This window comes from Scyliorhinus torazame, chromosome 2 (genome assembly GCF_047496885.1).
Source record: "Scyliorhinus torazame isolate Kashiwa2021f chromosome 2, sScyTor2.1, whole genome shotgun sequence".
In the NCBI taxonomy this organism is placed as follows: Eukaryota; Metazoa; Chordata; class Chondrichthyes; order Carcharhiniformes; family Scyliorhinidae; genus Scyliorhinus; species Scyliorhinus torazame.
The window spans coordinates 321,240,489-321,252,720 of NC_092708.1; positions in this window are offsets into that span (position 1 = coordinate 321,240,489).

Below are 12,232 nucleotides of genomic sequence, written 5' to 3' on the forward strand. Positions count from 1 at the left end.
GTATAAGGTGTTAGTGAGGCTACACCTGTGTTCAGTTTTGGTCTCCTTACCCGAGAAAGGACATATTGGCGCTGGAGGGTATGCAGAGAAGATTCACTAGGTTAATCCCAGAGTTGAGGGGGTTAGATTCTGAGAAGAGGTTAAGTAGACTGGGACTGTACTCGTTGGAATTTAGAAGGATGCAGGGGCATCTTTTCGAAACATATAAAATTATGAAGGGAATAGATAGGATAGATGCGGGCAGGTTGTTTCCACTGGCAGATGAAAACAGAACTATGGGGCATAGCCTCAGAATAAGGGGAAGTAGATTTAGAACTGAGCTTAGGAGGAACATCTTCACCCAAAGGGTTGTGAATCTATGGAATTCCCTGTCCAGTGAAGCAGTTGAGGCTCCTTCATTAAATGTTTTCAAGATAAAGATAGATAGCTTTTTGAAGAACAAAGAATAAAGGGTTATGGTGTTCAGGCCGGAAAGTGGAGCTGAGTCCACAAAAGATCAGCCATGATCTCATTGAATGGCGGAGCAGGCTCGAGGGGCCAGATGGCCTACTCCTGCTCCTAGTTCTTATGAAAGCTCTTGATGGAGTCCCACATAAAAGAGTTTAGTGTGCAAAATTAAAGTGCATGGGATTAGAATTTGTCAGCAGACAAGAAACAGAGATAAATGGGTCTTTTTTAAAGTGGCAAGAGGTGACTAGTGGGGCCCTGTAGGGATCAGTGCTTGGGGCCCAGCTATTCATATTATACATCAAACATTTGGTTCCCTCATCTAAATCAAATAGTTTGAAGTTGGCGAATTACCCAAAACTTGGTGGGAATGAGAGTAGTGAGCAGGATGTTAGGAGGCTTTAAGGTGATGTAGACAAGTTGAGCCAGTGGGCAAATACATGGCAGATGCAGTATAACGTGGATAAATGTGAAAAATCCACTTCAGATGGAGAAACAAAATGTCAGAGTATTATTTAAATGGTGACAGATTTGGAAAAGTTGACGTTCAAAGGGACCTGGTTATCCTAGTGCAGCAGTCACTGAAAGCAAGCATGCAGGCAAAAAACAGGCAGATAGGAAAGCAAATGTAATATTGGCCTTTATTGCATGAGGATTTGAATACAGGAGCAAGGATGTCACTGCAGCTGTGCAGGGCCTTGGTGAGACCACAACTCGAGTGTTGTGTGCAATTTGGTCTCCTCGTCTAAGAAAGGGTATATTTGCCACAGAGGGACTGCAGCAAAGATTCACCTCACCGATTTCTTGGATGGCAGAATTGCCATACGAGGAGAGATTGACTCAACTGGGCCTGGAATTTAGAAGATCTAATTGAAACGTATTAAAATTCTGACGGGACTGGGCAGTCTAGGTGCAAGGATGTTGCTCCCTCTTGCAGGGGGGTGGGGGTCTTGCTCAAGGGGTCACAGGATATGGATTTGGCCATTTAGGTGCGAGATGAGAAACCTCTTCACTCAGAGGGTGGTGAACCTGCAAAATTCTCTACCACAAGAGGCTGTGGAGGAAAAGTTACTGAATATACTTGAAATTGAATAGATTTCTAGATTCACAAGATGTCATGGGGTATGATTGGAGCATGGGAGTCTAACGTTGAGATAGAGGAATATAGGACCAGCCTGAATGGCGGAGCAGGTTCAAAGAGCCAAATGGCCTACTCTTAATTTCTGTATCCATATCATTAATAAATATGGTTAACAGTTAAGGTCCCGACAGAGATTCATGTGTGATACCATTAATCACATTCTGCCAATTGGAGTATCTGCTCATTATCCTTACTGTCTCCTCCTGTTTATCCTATATGCTAACCAGGTCAATAATCTGCCTTGAATTCCGTGAGCTTCAACTTTTATTAAATAGTTAATTATGGGGGATGTTATCAAAAGCCCTCTGGCAGTCCATACAGGTAAAATATAGACATCCACTACTTCAGTCACCTTTTCAAACGGGTTCATCAGACATGCCCTACCTTCTACAAATCCACAATGGCTTTCCCAGATCAGTGAAAATTTTCACGGTGTTCAGTCACCATCTAATTAGAGGCTCTAGTAATTTCCCTTTTTTCCTCCAAACCTTTGATGGTCAGTCTCCAATTAATTTTTGGCTAGATGTCAGAGGTCATTGAGAAGTGTATTCAATTTTCCAAAAGTAAAATTTTCTAGGCAATGCTTTAAATTATGATAGTGTTGTAGGGCATTTTCTGATACTGGACTATGATATAAATTATAGGTGGCCCTGTAACTACATTTGTGCTCCTGTATTACTTTTGAATAGTTCTGAGACAAAATGTACTCATTGGCTTAGATGCCTGTTTAGAAGAGGCAATTTGTAGAAATTGTGTATATACAATGCTGTTAATATCAGAAAAGACACAAAATGGCTGTTAGCTATTCTGTGATATTAAGGACACAAAATGGATGGGTGGGACAGGTGTCCCATTCAGGGCTAGATGCAAAGAATAGAGGGGTGGCCATACTGGTGGGGAAACGGGTAGCATTCGAAGCAAGGAGCATTGTAGCAGATAGTGGAGGCAAATATGTAATGGTGAGTGGCAGGCTGGAGGGAATGGAGGTTGTGTTGGTTAACGTATATGCCCCGAATTGGGACGATGCGGGATTTATGAGGCGGATGTTGGGACGTATACCGGACCTGGAGGTAGGAAACTTGATATTGGGAGGAGACTTCAACACCGTGCTGGACCCAGGGTTAGATAGATCCAGATCTAAGACCGGAAGAAGGCCGGCAGCGGCCAAGGTGCTCAAGGGGTTTATGGACCAAATGGGGGGAGTGGATCCATGGTGATTTCTTAGACCGAGGGCCAGGGAGTTCTCCTTCTTCTCCCATGTTCATAAAGTGTACTCCCGGATAGATGTTTTTGTTTTGGGAAGGTCGTTGATCTCGAGGGTGGAAGAAGCGGAGTATTCAGCCATAGCTATTTCGGATCATGCCCCACATTGGGTGGATCTGGAACTAGGAGAGGAGAGGGAGCAGCGAGCACTCTGGCGATTAGATGTGGGACTGTTGGCAGATGAGGGAGTTTGTGGAAGAGTGCGGGGATGTATTGAGAGGTACCTGGAGGCCAATGACGACGGGGAGGTCCGAGTGGGAGTGGTATGGGAAGCACTAAAAGCGGTGGTCAGAGGAGAGCTGATCTCCATCAGGGCACACAAAGGGAAAACAGAGGCCAAGGAAAGGGAAAGACTACTGGGGGAGATCTTAAGGGTGGACAGGGAATTTGCGGAGACCCCGGAGGAGGGACTGTACAGGGAGAGACGACGACTCCAGATGGAGTTCGACCTTCTGACCACCAGGAGGGCGGAGGTGCTGTGGAGGAAGGCACAGGGGGTGAGGTGTGAGTATGGGGAAAAAGCTAGTCGCCTGTTGGCCCATCAGCTGCGAAAGAGGACAGCGGCGAGGGAGATAGGGGGAATTAGAGACGAAAATGGAGCTACGGTGCGGAGAGCAGGGAAGATAAACGAGGTGTTTAAGACCTTTTACGAAGGACTGTATAGGTCCCAACCCCCGGAGGGAAAAGAGGAGATGCGGCAGTTCCTGGATCAATTGAGGTTCCAGAGGGTGAAGGACCAGGAGATGGAAGGCCTGGGGGCACCAATTGGGGTGGACGAGGTTATTAAGGGGCTGGGGAATATGCAGGCAGGGAAGGCTCCGGGACCAGATGGGTTCCCGGTGGAATTTTATAGAAAATATGTGGACCTGCTGGCCCCGCTGTTGGTGAGGACTTTTAACGAGGCCAGGGAAGGAGGGACTCTATCCCCGACAATGTCGGAGGCGCGATATCGCTAATTTTGAAGCGGGATAAAGATCCGTTGCAGTGCGGGTCCTATAGACCTATCTCACTATTGAATGTGGACGCCAAATTGCTGGCAAAGGTGCTGGCATCGAGGATAGAGGACTGTGTCCCGGGGGTGGTGCACGAAGACCAGACAGGATTCGTAAAGGGAGACAACTAAATGTCAACGTGCGACGGCTATTAGGGGTGATAATGATGCCCCCAGTAGAGGGGGAGGCAGAGATAGTGGCGGCAATGGATGCAGAGAAGGCATTTGACAGGGTGGAGTGGGAGTACCTATGGGAGGTGCGAAGGAGGTTCGGGTTCGGGTACGGGTTTATTAGCTGGGTTAAACTCCTTTATGGGGCCCCAACGGCAAGTGTGGTCACGGGTCGGCAAAGATCGGAGTATTTCCGACTATACAGGGGAACAAGACAGGGATGCCCGCTATCTCCATTGCTGTTCGCGTTGGCAATTGAACCACTGGCCATGGCACTAAGAGACTCCTGGAAATGGAGAGGGGTGATTAGAGGGGGAGAAGAACACCGAGTGTCGCTCTACGCGGATGACCTACTGTTGTATGTGACGGACCCAGTGGGGGGGATGACAGAGGTCATGCAGATATTGAGGGAGTTCGGAGATTTCTCGGGATATAGGCTTAACATGGGGAAGAGTGAACTTTTCGTGATACACCCTGGGGACCAGAGTAAAGGGATAGAAGGTCTGCCTCTAAGGAAAGTGGAAAGAAACTTCCGATACCTGGGGATTCAGATCGCCAGGAGTTGGGGAACCTTGCACAGACTTAATCTGACACGATTGGTAGAACAAATGGAAGAGGACTTCAAGAGGTGGGACATGCAGCCACTGTCATTGGCGGGCAGAGTGCAGGCAATTAAGATGATGGTCCTCCCGAGGTTCCTATTTGTATTCCAATGTCTCCCTATACTAATTACTAAGGCCTTCTTTAAAAAAATAGACAGGAGAATCACGAGCTTCGTGTGGGCAGGGAAAGTCCCGAGGGTAAGGAGGGGGTTCTTACAACGTAACAGAGACAGAGGGGGACTGGTGCTGCCGAATTTGGGCGACTACTATTGGGCCGCCAATGTGGCGATGATCCGTAAATGGATGATAGAGGGAGAGGGAGCGGCGTGGAAAAGACTGGAGAGAAAGTTCTGTAAAGGGATGAGTCTAGAGGCGCTGGTGACGGCGCCGCTACCGCGCTCACCAAAAAAATTTACCACAAACCCAGTGGTGGCGGCAACATTAAATATCTGGGGACAATGGAGGCGACAGAGAGGTGTGCTGGGAGCCTCGGTGTGGTCCCCGATCAGGAACAACCATAGGTTTGCCCCAGGGAGGCTGGACGGAGGATTCCAGAGCTGGCACCTGGTAGGAATCAGGAGAGTGGGAGATTTATTTATAGACGGGACGTTTGCGAGCTTGGGAGCGTTGGAGGAAAAGTATAAGCTGCCCCGGGGAAACTTTTTTAGGTATATGCAGGTGAGGGCGTTCACAAGACAACAGGTGAGGGAATTTCCATTGCTCCCGACACAGGGGATCCAGGATAGAATGCTCTCGGGGGTGTGGGTCGGGGAGGGCAAGGTGTCAGAGATATACCGAGAGATGAGAGAAGAGGGGGAGGAGCTGGTGGGCGAACTAAAAGGAAAGTGGGAAGAAGAGCTCGGGGAGGAGATAGAGGAGGGTATGTGGGCTGATGCCCTAAGCAGGGTAAATTCCTCTTCCTCGTGCGCCAGGCTTAGCCTGATTCAATTTAAGGTGCTACATAGAGCACACATAACGGGAGAAAGGTTGAGCAGGTTCTTCGGAGTGGAGGACAAGTGTGGGAGGTGCGGCGGACGCCCGGCAAACCACACACATATGTTTTGGTTGTGCCCGGCACTGGAGGGGTATTGGAGGGGAGTGACGGGAGTGATTTCGAAGGTGGTGAAGGTCCGGGTCAAACCAGGCTGGGGGTTAGCTTTATTTGGAGTTGCGGATGAGCCGGGAGTGCAGGAGGCGAAAGAGGCCGATGTTGTGGCCTTTGCGTCCCTAGTAGCCCGGCGTAGGATTTTACTCATGTGGAAGGAAGCGAAGCCCCCCGGACTGGAGGCCTGGATAAACGATATGGCGGGGTTCATAAAACTGGAGCGGATGAAGTTTGCGCTGAGAGGATCGGCTCAAGGGTTCACCAGGCGGTGGCAGCCATTCCTCGACCAACTAGGGGAACGCTAGAGGGAAGATAGATGACCAGCAGCAGCAACCCAGGGGGGAGGGGGGGGAAGTTTTATTTTATGTTAAATGATTAGTTTACCATGTTGGTTAGTTACTTGTTATTAGACTGTGGTTACTACGTTACATGTACTGTTAAATTTTCTTTTTCTTATGTTTGATGTATAAGGGGAAAAAATTGTGATCGAAAAACTTTCAATAAAATATATATTTTTTAAAAAGGACACAAAATGGCTGAACAAGCCACATTCCCGGTAAACTGTCTCATGAGAACCAACCCTGGGTATGTATAGGGAGTATCCCAACAACAGCTGATAACAGCTTCACAGATCAAGACATGCAATGTATCCTTGATAACGCTCAAGGTCCGCAGCTGTAGACAGGCCATATCCTTGTGTTAGTTTTGAATGACGTCTGTATGAAGTTAGGGGTGGGTAAGACAACTCCCACTTTAACCATTTTTGTGATAACTGGGATGCTAAGAAAATTGATTGACTGCATGTAATAAAGTGTGACGCAAATATAGTTGATTGATTGTATGTAAATAAGAATCCGCCCCTTGAATCTGTATATTAACGTGTAAACCTTAGCTCAAGTGAGAAAAGGTGCTGTCAATAGGCTGAAGAGTCTCAGGCCTTCTCTCCCAGAATTCTGACATAATAAACTGCATTTTTGCTTATACTCAGGCCTTCGTGTGAATATTTCTAACATTTGGCGTAGTCTGGCGGGATGTTGCTGAGCCGGACGCCGCTCGAGCCAGTGGACAAGGCGAGTAGTCAAACCTTTGACCGCCAGAAATTAGAGTCACACGGCGAGACGGACGGACGGCGAGGCAACATCCAACAAATCTGGTATCAAGGCCAAGTGAGTAAAAGACTCAGTTTAAAATTTCTTTTTTTTGGTTTTGTTTTGTTGGTCCGCTATACCATTTTCTTTAGTACTAATTGGCTGCTCGAGGACCCATGCAGAGCCTGAATTAAGGGGGCAATTGAGCTCTCACGTGAAGGCCAGAGTTAGTTGGGAATCCGAGACGCACAGATTGTTGAGTGTTAACGGTCGCGGAATTTGCTGTGGCATTGCCAAGCCAGGACCACCACCCTATGGGAGTGGACGAAAGTTAAAAGCCTGAGCAGTCGCCTAGGCACACCGGATAGGTGGGTGATAGAGCCGACACGGTTAACACATCATGGAAAAGAAAAGAGAGGCACAAGGCCGCTTTTCTGGGGTCCCCAGGGATCCATGAGTCTGGCGTTCGGGTAAGAGCAAAATACTCTGGTACATAAAAAACAATGATCAAAGATGGGTGGGATCCCGACGCAGCCCGTGTAGAACAGAGAAAATGGTGAGATACACAGAAGCGAGATAAGACAAATAAAGCAGGAGTCAACTTAGTTCACCAGTTAGAAGAACAAATGACAGAAATTAAGCCTTCACACCGTTCTAAAACAGGCTAGTTTAAAGGAATTGAGCTCGCACTCTCCCACATTCACAACAAATCATTTTAAGCATAGCAATAAAGCGAGAAAAGATAGCGGTAGTACGGATTGTGCAAACTGGCAAAGAATCACAGGAAACTGCTACAATTACGCCTAAGGGCTGTCCTGGAATGTCTCAAGGAGAGAGGAAATAAATAGGCTCCCTGGGAATGGACATTTTAAATTAACTAAAAGTTTAGACATGTCCAAACGAAAAGAAAGGGAAAAAAGCAAATAAAGTAAAATCCAAAAGATCAGAAAGGGGCTGAAACGCTCAATCAGCTTTTTGTTCAGAAATATCAGAGGATGACAAATCCCCCTCCCAAAACAAATAAAATGGGGAGTAAAGTCAATATAAGATTAAGGTTAGAAACTTAACAATGGATTCTTGTCTAGAATAACTTCAGATCGTTTCAAGCCATCCAGATAAACTTGGCAGTAATTCAATTCATTTGAATCAAAAAAAAAAAAACACCCAGTAATATCTCTTTCAAATACTGGTTAAATAGCAAATATTGAAAATTGAATTCAGTCTAAAGAACAAGAAAGAACTTTGAGTAACATTAAAGGAAAGAATAAATAATATTTGAGATCACGTATCAGACGCATATGGCATCATTCCAAGTTCTCCGCCTCCTTCGGATCTGTACAAAGATTTTACCATTTCAGCAAGCAGGTCATCTGCACAAAGAAATATACGTCTCTAAGAATAGCTAATGCCTATAAAATTAATCAGTGGAAATTGACTTAAATGGAATAACACAGATAAAGTTTTATGACGAAGGAGAATGGAAGATTTTGTTCAGTATTTTAATTAAGCGATTGTGAAATTGCTGTCTCTTTGAGAATTTGTAGCCATGAGAGAGGGCTAACAGTTAACTCTGATATTTGCGACCTGTGAGAATGTGTGTGTGTTTGGTCTGTGAATGTTAATATCTCTCTGCTAAAAATTTTCTTCTGCGAAGTTACCTTGAGTTTATAATTTGCAACTTTAGCATAGGCTCCAGAAGGATTTTTACCTAACTTATTTTGGTGTGTCGTCTGACATGGTGATTTAAAGATCATAGTTTTGAGTGCAGTCAATACATTTTTCTTTTCAAAGGTTATCATTGACATTTCCAGGGTAATTTTGATACACGAGGAATTTTAATGAGGTACAAAATCACATATGTAAGAATAAGAAAATATTAAGTTTGATGGTGTTCATTGGAAGTTAGGATAGTTGAAATACATATGACCAATCTGGTGTTTCATTAGTTCAGGGTTAAAACTTCCCTGACACAACACAGATGTATTAATTCTGAGATTGCAGAATTAGGTGTAAAGGACAGATGGGTAAATAAAATATGTCCATGATCATGTTTCTTGTTTAAACAAAAGAAGGGTGGTGACAAAATGACATCTGGTAGAGAACTCTGGTAGAAAACAAAGATACAGCACAAAATTGGTTCAGTCATATATTCAATGAGTTATCGTGTTTGATATTTTAAAATAAACGTTTTACATTAGCTTGGAAATTGAAACTTCAGACAATGTGGAAGCTGTTTTTTTTTTTTAAACCCATACAGCTCTGATTAAAAGCAAATCTATATTCCAAGAAAACACATCGTTCTAAGACACTTGATAACAGGAACTTGGCAGCAATCCACTTTTACTCCACCCCCTTTTCAAACCAGCAGAGAATTGACCCGTGCTGGGGTTTGCACCTGTCCACACTCTGAGCTTTGTAATTCTGATAAAGTAAAAAAAAAACAGCTGAAGATGTATTTTTAATTGGACCTTACAAATCTTAAGTTTTGAATTGTCAGATATATTCAGATTAGTTAACCCACTCTGTCCCATGCAGAATGGATCTTTTGTGTTAGAACATAGAACATACAGTGCAGAACTTTACAAGTAACTACAAGTGCCACAATATTTGCAGTAGCTTCAGGAATTTGAGACAGTTGAGTTATTGTAAACTGGCTAATTAGCCAGGCAAAAGCACGTCAAGGTCGGATTCAAACACAACAGAATTAGGCGCGTAACCACGAGGGAAATAGATATGAAAAGGTTGTAATATATAAGAACTACTAACCCCTGAATAACACACATGTTCGGCCAGGACAGGAAAAGCTTTACAAGGAGAACATCTAACACCTGGTGACGACCAGGACACTTTTCCTTTAATTTGTTTAGGTTAAACATTCAAGAAAGGCTGGAATTACAGCAGCAGCAGTGGGGACTCGTGATGGCTCTTGAGATCTCAGAACAACTACAAGCACTTAAAAGGGCAGGAACATCATTGATTTTACAATGGACACAGGATGAATGTAGCTATATGAACTATGGTGCTTTATATAATTTTATTGATGGGATGTGCATCCCAGCAGCCAGAGACTGGAATAATGATATAGCTTATTTTAATGCTTGGCTGCAGCTACCTTCGGGGAAAGACATCAGGGGCGAAATTCTTCGACCCCCTGCCGGGTCGGAGAATCGCCGGGGGCTGACGTGAATCCCGCCCCCGCCGGTTGCCGAAGTCTCCGGCACCGGAGATTCGGCGGGGGCGGGAACCGCGCCGCACCGGTTGGAGGGCCCCCCCGCTCGATTCTCCGGCCCGTATGGGCTGAAGTCCCGCCGCTAAAATGCCTGTCCCGCCGGTGTAAATTAAACCACCTACCTTACCGGCGGGACAAGGCGGCGCGGGCGGGCTCCGGGGGGGCGCAGGGCGATCTGGCCCCGGGGGGTGCCCCCACGGTGGCCTGGCCTGCGATCGGGGCCCACCGATCCGCGGGCGGGCCTGTGCCGTGGGGGCACTCTTTCCCTTCCGCCTCCGCCACTGTCTCCACCATGGCGGAGGCAGAAGAGACTCCCTCCACTGCGCATGCGTGGGAATGCTGTCAGCGGCCGCTCCCGCGCATGCGCCGCCCGGAAATGTCATTTCCGCGCCAGCTGGCGGGGCACCAAAGGCCTTTTCCGCCACCTGGCGGGGCGGAAATTCGTCCGGCGCCGACCTAGCCCCTTAAGGTTGGGGCTCGGCCCCCAAAGATGCGGAGCATTCCGCACCTTTGAGGCAGCGCGATGCCCGTCTGATTTGCGCCATTTGGGGCGCCAGTCGGCGGACATCGCGCCGTTTCCGGAGAATTTCGCCCCAGATGCGTATACAACTTGTGTCTGTACTTCTCGCGCGATCAGGTACAGTTTATAATATGAAATAAATATGTAGTGTTTTTAGTAAGGTTGTTATGAAACAGGCTGCCAATGACACGGGTGCCACTAGATTTTGAGGGCATGACAACCTACACAGGGTTAGAAGAGGCATAATCAATGATGCAGTGACATGGCTTAACACAGAACCTTCTGTGGTAAAGTCACTAGACATACAAAGTTTAAATGCGAAGGTGGAACTTACAGGAATAAGAGATTAGGGAAAGCAGAGAAAGGTCTAGCCAGCTTGGGGAAGAGGGCCTGGATATACAATTGAATAGAACAGTGTTAGGTACACACACTAAAACATTCAACATTATTTAACAAACTCATCGACCAAGAAAGGGAGACAGCCGGAAGGCTCTGACAGGGGCAGCAGAGCCACAACCTTGATCTGATCTAAAGGGGGGAGGTGCCTGATTGAATAGACAGCCCGCAACTGGCTAAGCTAGCCAAATGACAAGAGACGTTGGACAACCGTACTCTGAAGGGAGTAACTCAGCAATCCCAGACTGTAAAATGGACGAGATAAAGGGGGTGCAGATGGTCCTGATGATCCCTATCATCATACCAGACTCAGGGCCATACCCTCACAACCAACTGGAGGACATTGGAATCGTACGGGCTAACACCTCCCTCAGGTACTATCTCATCGAGACCTCTGCTATACGCAGGCATAATATATGGGATCTCCCTCACATTGCCCCCACCTGGTGGGACAGGGAGAGTTGGACGAATGTGGGTTAATCAGAACTCATGGTTGTGTCTTAGAGATTATATCTGCCCTCATGCATTTTAAGTTTACGGGGAAAAGGAAATACTGCGTCTCCACCACCGTAACCTCCTATCGCTATAACCTTTGTACCCCTTAGGCCCACCACTATAGGCCTAGCAAGGATCATTTGAGTTAGGATTATAAAGAGCCAGAGATGGTCCCACATCTTGCAGAAACTCTGAGGGAACGAAGACTCAAGATCAGTCAATCAGTTAAGCTTTACCACCAGATAACGGGAAAAAAAATCCATGCTTTGAAAAATAAACACACAGAGGAACTACTTCAGAGTGACAGTTAGTGGCAGCGAGAATGGGACTGTTAGATGAGCTTACTTGAAAACTGCTATGAATAACATCATTTAATGACTGAAAGCAGTTAGTCAGGAATGACTGATATCAAGACATTAAATGTGACATGTATGGGTTCGTTTGAGGGGTGATCTTTGAATCACATGCATGGTGTATGCACGGAACATCTGGGAGGTTACATGCCCCAAAAGCCATATTAAACGCACCATGCTGCCCTCATAATAAATCATTGTGGTCATCTGAGATTCAGTAAACTTCTTCCAAGTCCAAAAGAAGGGAATGTTGAAGGGCATTTTCTGATACTGGACTATAAATTATAGGTGACCCTGTAACTATATTTGTGCTCCTATATCACTTTTGAATAGTTCTGATGAGACAAAAGGTACTCATTGGCTTAGATGCCTGTTTAGAAGAGGTAATTTGTAGAAATAGATAGTGTATACACAATGCTGTTAATATCAGA